At 39.3% G+C, this 12005-nt stretch overlaps 1 long non-coding RNA gene across 1 annotated transcript; it reads right to left on the minus strand.

The window, feature by feature from the left end:
* On the minus strand, positions 2987-6207 carry LOC109224546. Its single transcript, XR_002067711.1, has 6 exons — positions 6100-6207; positions 5235-5441; positions 4923-5105; positions 4718-4825; positions 4463-4577; positions 2987-3017 (listed from the first exon to the last, which is right to left on the minus strand). It is a non-coding gene; the product is annotated as an uncharacterized LOC109224546 (long non-coding RNA).

Below are 12005 nucleotides of genomic sequence, written 5' to 3' on the forward strand. Positions count from 1 at the left end.
AAAGACAGAAGTTTAGCTGTGACATCAAAATCTCGCACGACAAGGAAATCAAATGAAGTGGAATTTTCCTAACAGTTACATAGCCTCTCGTAGATAACCACAGACGTCTCCGTACCGATCAGCGAGACTCTAATAAACCGCCTGTGTTCCGTGACTCCTATGAACCTAGAGCTCTGATACCAACTTGTCACGACCCCAATTCACCCACCGTGAACATGTCGTGATGGCGCCTAGTCTCTACGACTAGGTAAGCTTACAATGCAGAAAACAAAATAACTTGCGGAAAATAATAATTCAAACACTAAACCGCTAGAAGAAAATGGTGTATACATGCCGCTTGGCATATACAACTCAATAACGCGGAAGTCTACAATATCATCCTAAAACCCGAAAACTCATGGGAACACAAGCTAACAGAATATAGTACACTGCTCTAACTCCAGAATGTCTAAAACAACAGTAAGAAAGGAAGGCTAACTGCTAAAGCTAGAATAAGATAGAGACTCCTTGGTCTGCGGACGCGGCAGATGTACCTCGAAGTCTCTGCTAGATCTCTTCGCCTCGAGGGTGATACGCCTGGGTGGAGGTACCTGGAACCGCACATGAAAAACATGCACAGAAAGGGCATGAGTACACCACAGCGGTACTCAGTAAGTGCCAAGCCTAACCTCGGTTGGGTAGTGACGAGGAAGGTCAGGGCCCTACTGAGGTTAAATAACATACAGGTTAACAGTGTAAAATGACGGTGTAATTAAATAACACATGATATAAAGGACAACAATGACTATTACAAAGACAAACAACAACACAGTAAAAGAACATAACTCAACTCCGAGATAACAACCGGGGATCTCCCAGGATACCGTCCTGTAGTCCCCAAATATAAATATCACGTCCAGTGGATCTCCCGGGTGCAGTCCCATAGTCCAACTCATAAAGTGCAGAGGGATCTCCCGGAATGCAATTCCGTAGTCCCAAAGTAAACATACAGGGGAGCTCCCGGGATACCGTCCCGTAGTCCCAAAATAAAGTGCAGGGGGATCTCCCGAAATACCGTTCCGTAGTCCCAAAGTAAATAACAGCAGCAACAAAATTCAACCCAATCAATTTCATATCAAAGTGAAGCAGGTAATCCTAACCTAGCATGGTTCACGTAGAACAATTAAGGCACTTAAGACAGATAAAACAATTTAGTCAAGTAAACATGCTTTTCTAGCTATAGCAGGTTGAAATATCCAAACAGTGTAACTAAGGAAAGGAGGAACACAATTCAAGGCTATTTTTAAGGAAAAACCGGATTTCCAACAATTAGCACAAGTGCGCGCTCGTCACCTCATGCACGAGGCATTTCAATTACCATGAAATCAATCCTAAGGGGAAAAGTCCCCCACACAAGGTTAGACAAACCACTTACCTCGAACCGGCTCCAAAATCAACTCGAAACCACACGTTTGCCACGAGTATCCGAATCCAAATGACCCATATCTATTCAATTCAATTACATATTGTAAATAACATCTCAAGCAACTGATTCTACTATTTAATTCAAAGCTAAGACGCGAAATTAGGTAAAATGACCAAAATGCCCCTCAGGCCAACGTCTCGGAATCGGATGAATTTAACATTTTCAGAACCCTTGTACTCTCACGAGTCTAACCATATAAAAATCTCTCAAATCGGAGGTCAAACACCCACTCAAAACTCAATAATTCGGTCTATGAAGTTTTACCCATTTTCCATTCAAAAATCCGAAATTAGAAGAGGAATTCGTGATTAGATTAGTGGGTTATAAGCAAAAAGGAGTTAAGAATCACTACCCAATCGTTGCCCCTGAAAATCCCTCGAAATCTCTCTCAAATCCGAGCTCCAAGCTTGAGTTTTGGTAAAAATGGCTAAACCCTCGTTTTGAAATGTTTATATCTGCCCAGACATTTAATGCATCGCAAACGCGGAGGGAGTCGCGCGTTCGCGTAGAAGGAATAATGAAGGCTGTAAAATTGCCCTTCGCGAACGCGTGGAATGGTACGCGAACGCGAAGGCCTGGGCTGGCAAAGCTACGCGAACGCGACACGGGGATGCGAACGCGATGAATAAAAATAAGCACAGCCCTCAAAGCCAAATAGAACTACGCGAACGCGAGGGCTGGCTGCGAACGCGAATGAGGAAAACGACGAAGCTTCGCGAACGCGGGTGGGTGAACGCGAACGCGAAGAAGAAACTGGCCCTCCTCCAAAATTACTCTACGCGAACGCGTGGAGGAGGACGCGATCGCGAAGAAGAAAAGGGGCATGCAACAGCTGAAGGATTTTCTGCAATTTTCCACAACTCCAAAATGCCCCGTTGAGCATCCGAAACACACGCGAGGCCCCCGGGACCTCAACCAAACCTACGGACATATCCCATAACATCATTCAAACTTGTACCAATCCTTAAACCACCTAAAACAACGTCGGAAACTCGAATTAATCAAGGATTTAAGCCTAAGAACTCCAATTTCTCTCAAAATACGCTTTCGATCAAAAACCAAACCAAACCACGTCCGAATGACCTAAAATTTTGCACAGACATCCCAAATGACATGACGGAGCTACTGCAACTTCCGGAATTCCATTCTGACCCTCGGATCAAAATCTCACTATCGGACCGAAAACTTCAAAATTCCAGCTTTCGGCAATTCAAGCCTAAATTAGCTACGGACCTCCAAAACACATTCCGAACACGCCCCCAACCGCGAATCACCTAATGAAGCTAACGGAACCATCGGATTTCCGTTCCGAGGCCGTCTTCACACTGTTCTGACTATGGACCATTTTCCAACACTTAAGCTCTCATTCAGGGACTAATGTCCCAAAACTCTCCGAAACTCAAAATCGAACATCCCGGCAAATCAAAATAGTAGAAATAAACTTGGGGAAAGCAGTAAATAGGGGATCGGGGCGTAAATTCCAAAAACGACCGGCCAGGTCATTACATTGCATCCGCTAAGGTGGCCTCTAGCAGGTTGAGGATTTTGTAGTCTGTCATGAAGAAAAATAAGTTGTGTCAAATACTCATAACAGAGAGATCGTAAATTTAGCAAATGAAAGTGAATCACGAATTATATCATGCGCACAAAACAAGCAAGAATTGCTTCTGACTGTGCCTCATGTCATCCTCATTGTCATACATAAGAGTTCTTGTCCTAAGGAAAGTTTAGCTGTATAACTCACCGAAAAAACTGCAAGGAATTCCCAGAAAATGAATTTAAGTTTACAACAATTAAAACTTCAAAAGCTCCAAATTAAGGTTTCAATCAACCAAAAAGAAGTGACATGACAGAATAGCATGTGTAATAATGCCAGGCCCTATTACCATACAAGCTTTAACTAGAGCCAGCAAAAGTAGTAACCTACAATTCCACAATTGTAAAAATTCACAATATATTTCATATTTGCATCCTGTCATCTACATTAGACGTCATGTACTTCATTGAAAGAAACCCTCGATGTAAAAAAATTAGTATAGTTTGGTTTTCTGTTTCATGCTGCTAGCTTGTTAATCACCTTTGTCTCAATTAATATGCAGAAAGCTGCAATTAAGAAGATGAATATGCAAGCAACAAAAGAGTTCCTTGCTCAATTGAAGGTTTTGACCCATTTCATCAGTTGAACTTGGTAAATTCAAACCTCATAGTGATATACTATGTTTCTGCAATATCTTGATTACTATAGTCACAGAGTCACTATTATATGATGTGCCACCGCGAGATGGTGAGATGATAAGTCTTTTAATGTAACTTTCAAAAAGATGGTGCACGTACGTTTCCTTCTTTTTTTTATTGATAAACTTCCTTTCAAAGATTCTACATTGCTCAATATTTCCACTCCATTTACTGATCTGAGCCATTTAGGTTGCCAACGTGATATTTTCCTTGTGAAATTTATAATTGGTGATTTAGTTCTGCTTCTTTAACCTAATACATCATAGAGAACAGGAGGTAATATTTCACATGTTGAAACTGTCGCAGGTACGTTTGATAGGATATTATGTTGAAGGATCTGTGTACACCATCTACGAATACGTTGAAAATGGAAACCTAAACCAACACTTGCATGGTTTAGGTAAGTATCAGTTCTTCTCATTTACAGAATAGCTTGACTATGGTCTAAATTATAAAAGGTTAACGATTTTCTAAAAAATTCAATATGTTAAGCTTGCTGGAACAGAAGTGTAGAATCTAATGACTGAAACAACTAAAAGAGACATCCCTGAAATGATGAACTTTGAAAAAGAAATAAAATATAACGGAAAACAAAAGAAAAAATAGAACATGATCTGGTGCAATTTACTAAAATAGAAGTCAGATATATATCTACTTGTTTAAGAATAGGTAATGCGAAAGATACACATTACAAGCTTCATTATGTTCGTATGACACCATTAAATTTTAAGTAATTGAATTGCCACGAACAATGAAACTAACCTGAATGATAACTTTGAGGACATCAATCTTTGAATGGGTAGTAAAGGTATACCATAAAATACAGTATTTCTGTAAAGGCATTCAGGAATTCTTTTGTCTCTTCTAGCAGTTGTACCTATTCATAGCAAAGTAAAAGAAAGACAACGACTATCATATTTAACAGACATTGGAAAAGTAAATATACTAATTGCTACATCTATTCTTTTTAAACCTAAATTCCCACAAAACAGCGACAAAATGAGCTGAAGAACATACCTGAACAAATTTAAGCACATGCCGTAAGATTTCAACCATAAAAAGTTCTGTCATTGGGATTTTTTTGTTGTTGAAGGCCATTGGAAGAGGCAAACACGATAAAACGAACTGAAATCACATGAATTTTTGGTTAATAAGCTAAGTAAAAAGAAAAAGGTCTACAAATAACTATAAATTGGGATTGCCATTGTCAGCTCGCATATACTTGTTCTTGATATAGACGGAATGACAGCTCATTGATGCTCTTCATAAAATTTGAAGCTTTACTGTTCCTGATGGTGAGTTAGTATTTGTTAAGGTTTTCCATAGTCATTTTCAGCTGCAACGTATACTAAAGCTCTTCAATTTCAATTCTCCGTTCTCCTATTGCTATCAGAAAAGTGGTGATCTACAAGAGGAAAACAGAGAAAATCAAAAATCAAGAATAAGCCTGTAAGAAACCAAAAAATAGATAGAGTAAAATCAATGAAAGAATAAAAGTTTCTATTAGAAAGGCAAAGAAGGTTAAGCGTCGGACCTGAGTGATGGATCTTTCTCTTGCCACTATTGACATAGCTGTTTTGAGCCCTAAGAGACTGATACATTGTCGTTGACTACCAGGTAATCGGGTTGTTACAATTGGCTTTTTTTTTCAAATCTCAGTACATGGGCACTTTAGCCTTTGTTATCCAACTTTCACTTGCTTGCGGCAGAGTTTCAACAAAGAAACTTTTCAGAAGTAAACCTAGGAAATATGAAAGAAACTTTCACAAGTAAAAAGCACCGTGCTTCAATACCAACAAAGAAACTTTTCACAAGTAAACCTAGGAAATATGAAAATCTCATTTAGTTTCCCTTTCTCAGAGACATATTGCAGCATTATGGCCCATCAGCACAAAATAGTTGGTCTATAATAGACGGCAAAAGCTCATTTAGTTTGCCATTCTCAGTCCATTTCTTTTTTGATACCTTCAACAAATCAGGAAAATTCTCAAGATATAATAATTAATAAACATGATATCTCAAGCGATGAAGTTGGTGTTCATCAAAATTTCGATTATTCAGAAGCTGATGATAATCATTCTTCTACACATACCATATACGACGATTCAGCAAAAAAAAGATAAAGAAATCGCACTTACGAATATGCAAGATAAGTTGTTATTAAAGACCAGTAAAGTTGAGTGCTTTGGTAAGGAAATTACACTGACACCGGCAGAATACCAAAGATTTCAGAAGTGTTACAATCTGTGAGATAGGTATTTGAAAAACAAAAAACCTAATGAGATGGACCCCAAAAAAGAGAAAGAAATAAAGTGTGAAAACAGAAATCCCTAATTTAAACGTCTACCAATTTTAACCAAATATCAGTGAGTAAAGAAGAACAATAGAGAAATTCTCACCAGTCGTATTGTTATTGAGAAATCCAGCAAAGGCTCACGGAGAAAACTCGACAGAAGATAGAGAGGAGAAGAGATGGAGCTGAGTAAATTCCAATGAACTTTCATAGATCTGCGCTTCTATCTTCTACAAACTACCGATTGTCAAAAGCTAAAGGTCACGTGTCGTGTTGTTAATACAGCGAGTCAGACTCAGAAGATGCAAAAAACATGTAAATTTTACAGCTGTAAAGCGGGCTTTGAAAATGCCTCAAAAGGTAAGTTGCTTTATTTACTAAAAACTTCGATGGCAACAAATGTAATAATACTGAAAACCAAGGGCAAAAACATAAAAATTGAAGCAGGCATGTCGACGAAGTCCTGCGAGCTTCACCTAGTGCACTCGCACTTCTAATATAGTAGAAAGTATAGTGACATTGTCTCCAAAGGATGAGCTTGTATAGAGAAATGGGAGACTGCAAATTAGCTATTACTGAGATGTTAGTCAGAAAAGAAATAGAAGACTATACAATTGCAACGGAAATCTTATTCTTTTTAATCCTGCTCTTTGTAATCCATATGTTACCCAAAAAGCATATGGCTTTGCAGTAACACCTGATGATACAAATAAACTGTTGCAACAATAAAATTTGAGTAAAAATCTCAAAAGTACTCTTATAGCACTAAATGAGCTACAAAAAATTCGACAACAGAAAAATTTGCAGCAGTTAGAAAGACTCGTATAAAATTCATATGAAGGTCGAGAAACAGGTCGCATGTGGTTAGCATTCCATTAAAAGGTGAGGAAGCCGAAAGGTTTCCAGAGACTCTAAGAAGACGCCAATTTCTCCCATCAACTTGTTCGTTCTTATGCTTTTCTCATGTCATATGGATGAACCAGTGGTTGTGTATCTATGTGATGTCTAATGAATGCATAACAGGGTCCTGAGAGAGTACAACGAAAACCATTAGTTGTTTTAGAGGTGTCGATTGTGTAAAATACAAAATACAATCGCTTCACTGATAAAAGTGCAGAAGTGAAAACAAAAAGTATTGATGAGCTTAAATTAAATATGACTAAAGTTCTACCGTCCCAAAATATGGCTACCGTAGTTATATATTACGGTACTCCGATAATTTATACGTTATATATAGTAATAAGAAACAATAGTTTGTCTTGAGTATTTTATTTTTAGCTATGAGTTGCTCAAGCTAAAATAAAATACTCAAGACCATATGAATTGCTCAAGCTAAAATAAAATACTCAAGACCAAGCTAAAATAAAATACTCGATCTTCATATTAGTAATTCAAGAAAAATTGTCAAACCTTGATAACCCTTTTGTTCTCAAGATTCATAAAGAAAAGTGTAGTTCCTAATAAGGAGTTGGTGACCAATTCAATCTGACTAATAATTCACCTGAGTTGTAGTCAGGTGCATCACAAAGATATCTTGATCTTTTAAAACCTTTTCTAGCTTTGGTTTGCAGTCATCGGTTGGCTGTTTTATATAATCCATATGTTTTACACACTTAGCGGGGAAAAAATAGGATTTAATAAGACATCAAAAGTGCTATCTGCTGGTGGTCATAGTAAAATTCCGAGAAAGTAAGTACTCTATATTTGTTTGTTTACAAAATCATTTCCTGACCTAAGGTCAAAACCCTTCAGTTCTTAGATCCCAAAAAGCTTATTTAATCATCTAAGACACATGGATATTTTATATCCCTAAATGATGGATAAGAAGACCCTTAACTTAGCCAGTGTCCATACAATTGGAAAAAGGGTCAAAGATATGATACCTATTTCAAGGCAACTGTCAAGCCAGTAATGGTATGATTGTGAGGACCACCTTGAAGTCCAGGAAAGACTGCCTGGTTGATTTTGTGTTCATAGTCGTACAAAACCTCCAGAATTAACATAACATAATTATGCTATTAGTTTCAACACTATTAAATCAAGTATGATGACTATGTCATACCAATATAACTGAAGAGCAATATTGTTGCCTATTTCTGACGAAGAACAAGACAGTCGAATATTAACATATCATCTACATGAGATGTTGTTCCAACGTGATTGACATGATTTATAATTTTCGCAAGACGATTAGTTGTTGCTTCGCGAATTTATAGGCGTCGTTGCAATAAATTTTTTTCTTTCAAGGACATTCCTAAAGAATCATCTATTTTACGGTGTTTGCTATCCTTATCATGAGCTTCCATTACCGAGTGAGGGCCCCTTTTTTTATTGTCGAATATCCATTAATCTGAATTTTTTGCAACTATTGGAACTCCAGCTGTCCTGGTGTCATTTTACAACAGTAGAATTATGTTTTTGTTTTAATCAAATAGCAAGAGATACTCAAGAAACAACAAATAAATATAATGAGCAAAAATAGCACAACTATTTCACTTTATTTATTCTGTTGTAAGCACGTATGATTATAAAGAATACTATTATAAAACACCGAACGTATAATATTTACACAACAAATATCTTTAGAGGAACTTAAGCTCTCAAGTTAACAAAATAAAATAAATTATGATAAATTACGTGTGGTTAGCTAAGAATTGTTAAACTTAATGCAAGAAAGTATTCGGAGAGCTTGTAATAACTATTGACTTAAACTTAATAAAGAAAGTTTTCTCTGTCTAATACTCTAAAGGAAAACAATTGTATAAGCTAAATATAGAAAAGTATATTTATGAATACAATTGTGCGACTCCAGGGGTCTCCAGGGGTCATGTGGTACTCAAAAATCAATCTTTCTAACACAAAAACACTTGCAGGAACTTATTTTATTTTATTGAGTAGGAAGAAATAAAACTCTACGGAGAAGCATAGAGCAGGTATACAAAAACTTACTCGATGATCACAATCAATCAAAATGCGTACATCAAAATAATGTCCTAGCTTCTACTAAAACAGTAAAAGGAGGAAGATAATTAAATCTAATAAACTAAGTTCTCTGCCATTTTGTCGAGTACTATCTAAATTAACAATTTGTGCCAACTGCCAAAATCTCTTGTTATTTGAGATCCTCATCAATTTTCGTAGTAGAGTGAATTACATGCTTTCTAGTTATCGTTAGGTGGGATGCCGATAAAGTTTTGGTTTGTCTGTCTTCAAACATAATCTAATTGAATTGTGAAATAGGTCTATGGCCAGTTGCATTGCCATGATGCATTATTGTCTAATAGAACAGTTAAGTGCCTTTGATTAGGTAGACTAACAAAAATGTAGGATTGGGACCTCTATTACATATATCTTATGTAAATCTGCTTATTGAACACCATTTCTGTGTGTCTATGGTATTCTTGTTTGGCTCAAAAGTTGTTTAAACCTTTTTGAACAAATCAATCAAAGTGAAGGGGTAAATCCTAGTTAAAAATAATTAACTCTAGATCCGAGAGGAATAATACGAGTAGAAAAACATAGCCGAGTATAAATATTGGGCATGATTATAGCCAGATTTAATAGCATAAAGAAAGATGCATTGAATAACATTAAATGGCGATAAAATATAGATAAAGGAGAAGATTAACCCGATCTTGGGTGAGTCGGATCTTCTTTCATTGGATAAAGATGAATGATCGATAAAATACAAGAACCATTGGACCCTTTTTGGATCTGATGAAGGTATGGGATCATAGATCCTCTCCTCTCGAAGGAGAGGAGTGTTTACATATTTTTCTAGCAAGAGGGAGAGGGAGAGAGCCAGCCCCCCTTTTTGGGAAGTCCTCCCTTCCTATTTATAAGGGGTATTCCTAGAAAAACATTAAAAGAAAAGGTACAATTAGAGGGAATATTCGGCAGAATATTCCTTTTGAGGATTCCAAAGCAGACTAGTTGTTTCATCACTGTCCAACCTCAGCTTTCCGACCTTGGCCTGTCCGACCTCGGCTTTATTGATGACGGACCGACCTCAGCTTTACTGATGACGGTCCGACCTTGGCTTTATTGATGACGGTCCAACCTCAGCTTTACTGATGACGGTCCGACCTTGGCTTTATTGATGACGGTCCGACCTCAGCTTTACTGATGACGGTCCGACCTTGGCTTTATTGGTGACGGTCCGACCTTGGCCTGTCCGACCTTGGCCTTATGTCTTCGCGTGCCGAATTTCTCTGGTCTAATTTTGACTCATACAGTTAGTCCCTCCGCTTATCGAGGTCGTCTCTTGGTCGAGCTCGGTGAGAGGACCATTAATCGTAGTTCGAGACATTCGGATGGGGAGGTCGACTAGTATGGGTTGCAGCTGAGGATGCCGATACCGAGGGAGAATATCTTGGAGATGGTGGTGAAGAGAGTGGCGATGGTGCCGCCGAGTGAAAAGATAGCTGTCTTTTTTGACCATTGATCAGGGTCGTATGTAATTTGCGACTATTTGCGCAGTGACTTCGTATAAAGAAGAATTTTTCGTTGTTATTCGCTGTGTACTTTTCTATGTTTTTGCTTTTCTCGACTTTGGTGCGAGGTAGATTCCCGCATGGCGAGTCCCGATCTTTCTTTCCCTTTGTATTTTCTGACGACACTTGGCCTTAGTGACATTTCGAATTCTCTTTGGCGAAGGCCCATGGCCTTAGAGGGTATTATTTCGATTTTATCGAAATATTGGCCCGTCATCGTTCGATCGAGGTCGAACTCTTCTTTTTAGTGAAGGCCCTTGGCCTTAACGGGTGTTATTTCGAACTTGTCGAAATATTAACCCGTCGTTGTTCGATCAAGGTCGTACTCTTCTTCTTTGGCGAAGGCTCCTGGCCATAAGGTCGATTCGGACGAGGCCGAATGTTGTTTCGAACGAGGTCGAAGGTTGATTCGGACGAGGCCGGTTGATTCGAACGAGGCCGAATGTTGTTTCGGATGAGGCCGAAGGTTGATTCGGACGAGGCCAAATGTTGATTCGAATGAGGCCGAAGGTTAATTCGGACGAGGCCGAATGTTGATTCGGACGGGGCCAAATGTTGTTTGGACGGGGCTGATTGTTGATTCGGACGAGGCTGAAGGTTGATTCGGACGAGGCCGAATGTTGATTCGGACGGCCGAATTCTTCTATTCGGCGATGGCCCTTGGCCGTAGGGGTGTTATTTCGAGCTGGTCGAAATGTTAACCCGTCGTGGTTCGAACGAGGTCGAACTCTTCTTTTTTAGCGACGGCCCTTGGCCTTAAGGTCGATTCTGACGAGGCCGAATGTTGTTTCGGAAGAGGCTGAATGTTGATTCGGACGGGGCCGAATGTTGTTTCGGACAGGGCCGATAGTTGATTCGGACGGGGCCGAATGTTGATTCGGACGAGGCCGGAGGTCGATTCGGACGAGGCCGAATGTTGATTCGGATGAGGCCGAAGGTTGATTCGGACGAGACCGAATGTTGATTCGGACGGCTGAATTCTTCTATTTGGCGATGGCCCTTGGCCGTAGGGGTGTTATTTCGAGCTGGTCGAAATGTTAACCCGTCGTGGTTCGAACGAGGTCGAACTCTTCTTTTTTGGCGATGGCCCTTGGCCGTAGGGGTGTTATTTTGAGCTGGTCAAAATGTTAACCCGTCGTGGTTCGAACGAGGTAGAACTCTTCTTTTTTAGCGACGGCCCTTGGCCTTAAGGTCGACCTATTTTTTTTTGGCGACGGCCCTTGGCAGTAGGGGTGTTATTTCGAGCTGGTCGAAATGTTAACCCGTCGTGGTTCGAACGAGGTCGAACTCTTCTTTTTTGGGGATGGCCCTTGGCCGTAGGGTGTTATTTCGAGCTGGTCGAAATGTTAACCCGTCGTTGTTCGAACGAGGTCGAACTCTTCTTTTTTAGCGACGGCCCTTGGCCTTAAGGTCGTCCTATTCTTTTTTTGGCGACGTCCCTTGGCCGTAGGGGTGTTAATTCGAGCTGGTCAAAATATTAACCCGTCGTGGTTCGAACGAGGTCGAACTCTTCTTTTTT

Source organism: Nicotiana attenuata, chromosome 3, assembly GCF_001879085.1.
Source record: "Nicotiana attenuata strain UT chromosome 3, NIATTr2, whole genome shotgun sequence".
In the NCBI taxonomy this organism is placed as follows: domain Eukaryota; kingdom Viridiplantae; phylum Streptophyta; class Magnoliopsida; order Solanales; family Solanaceae; genus Nicotiana; species Nicotiana attenuata.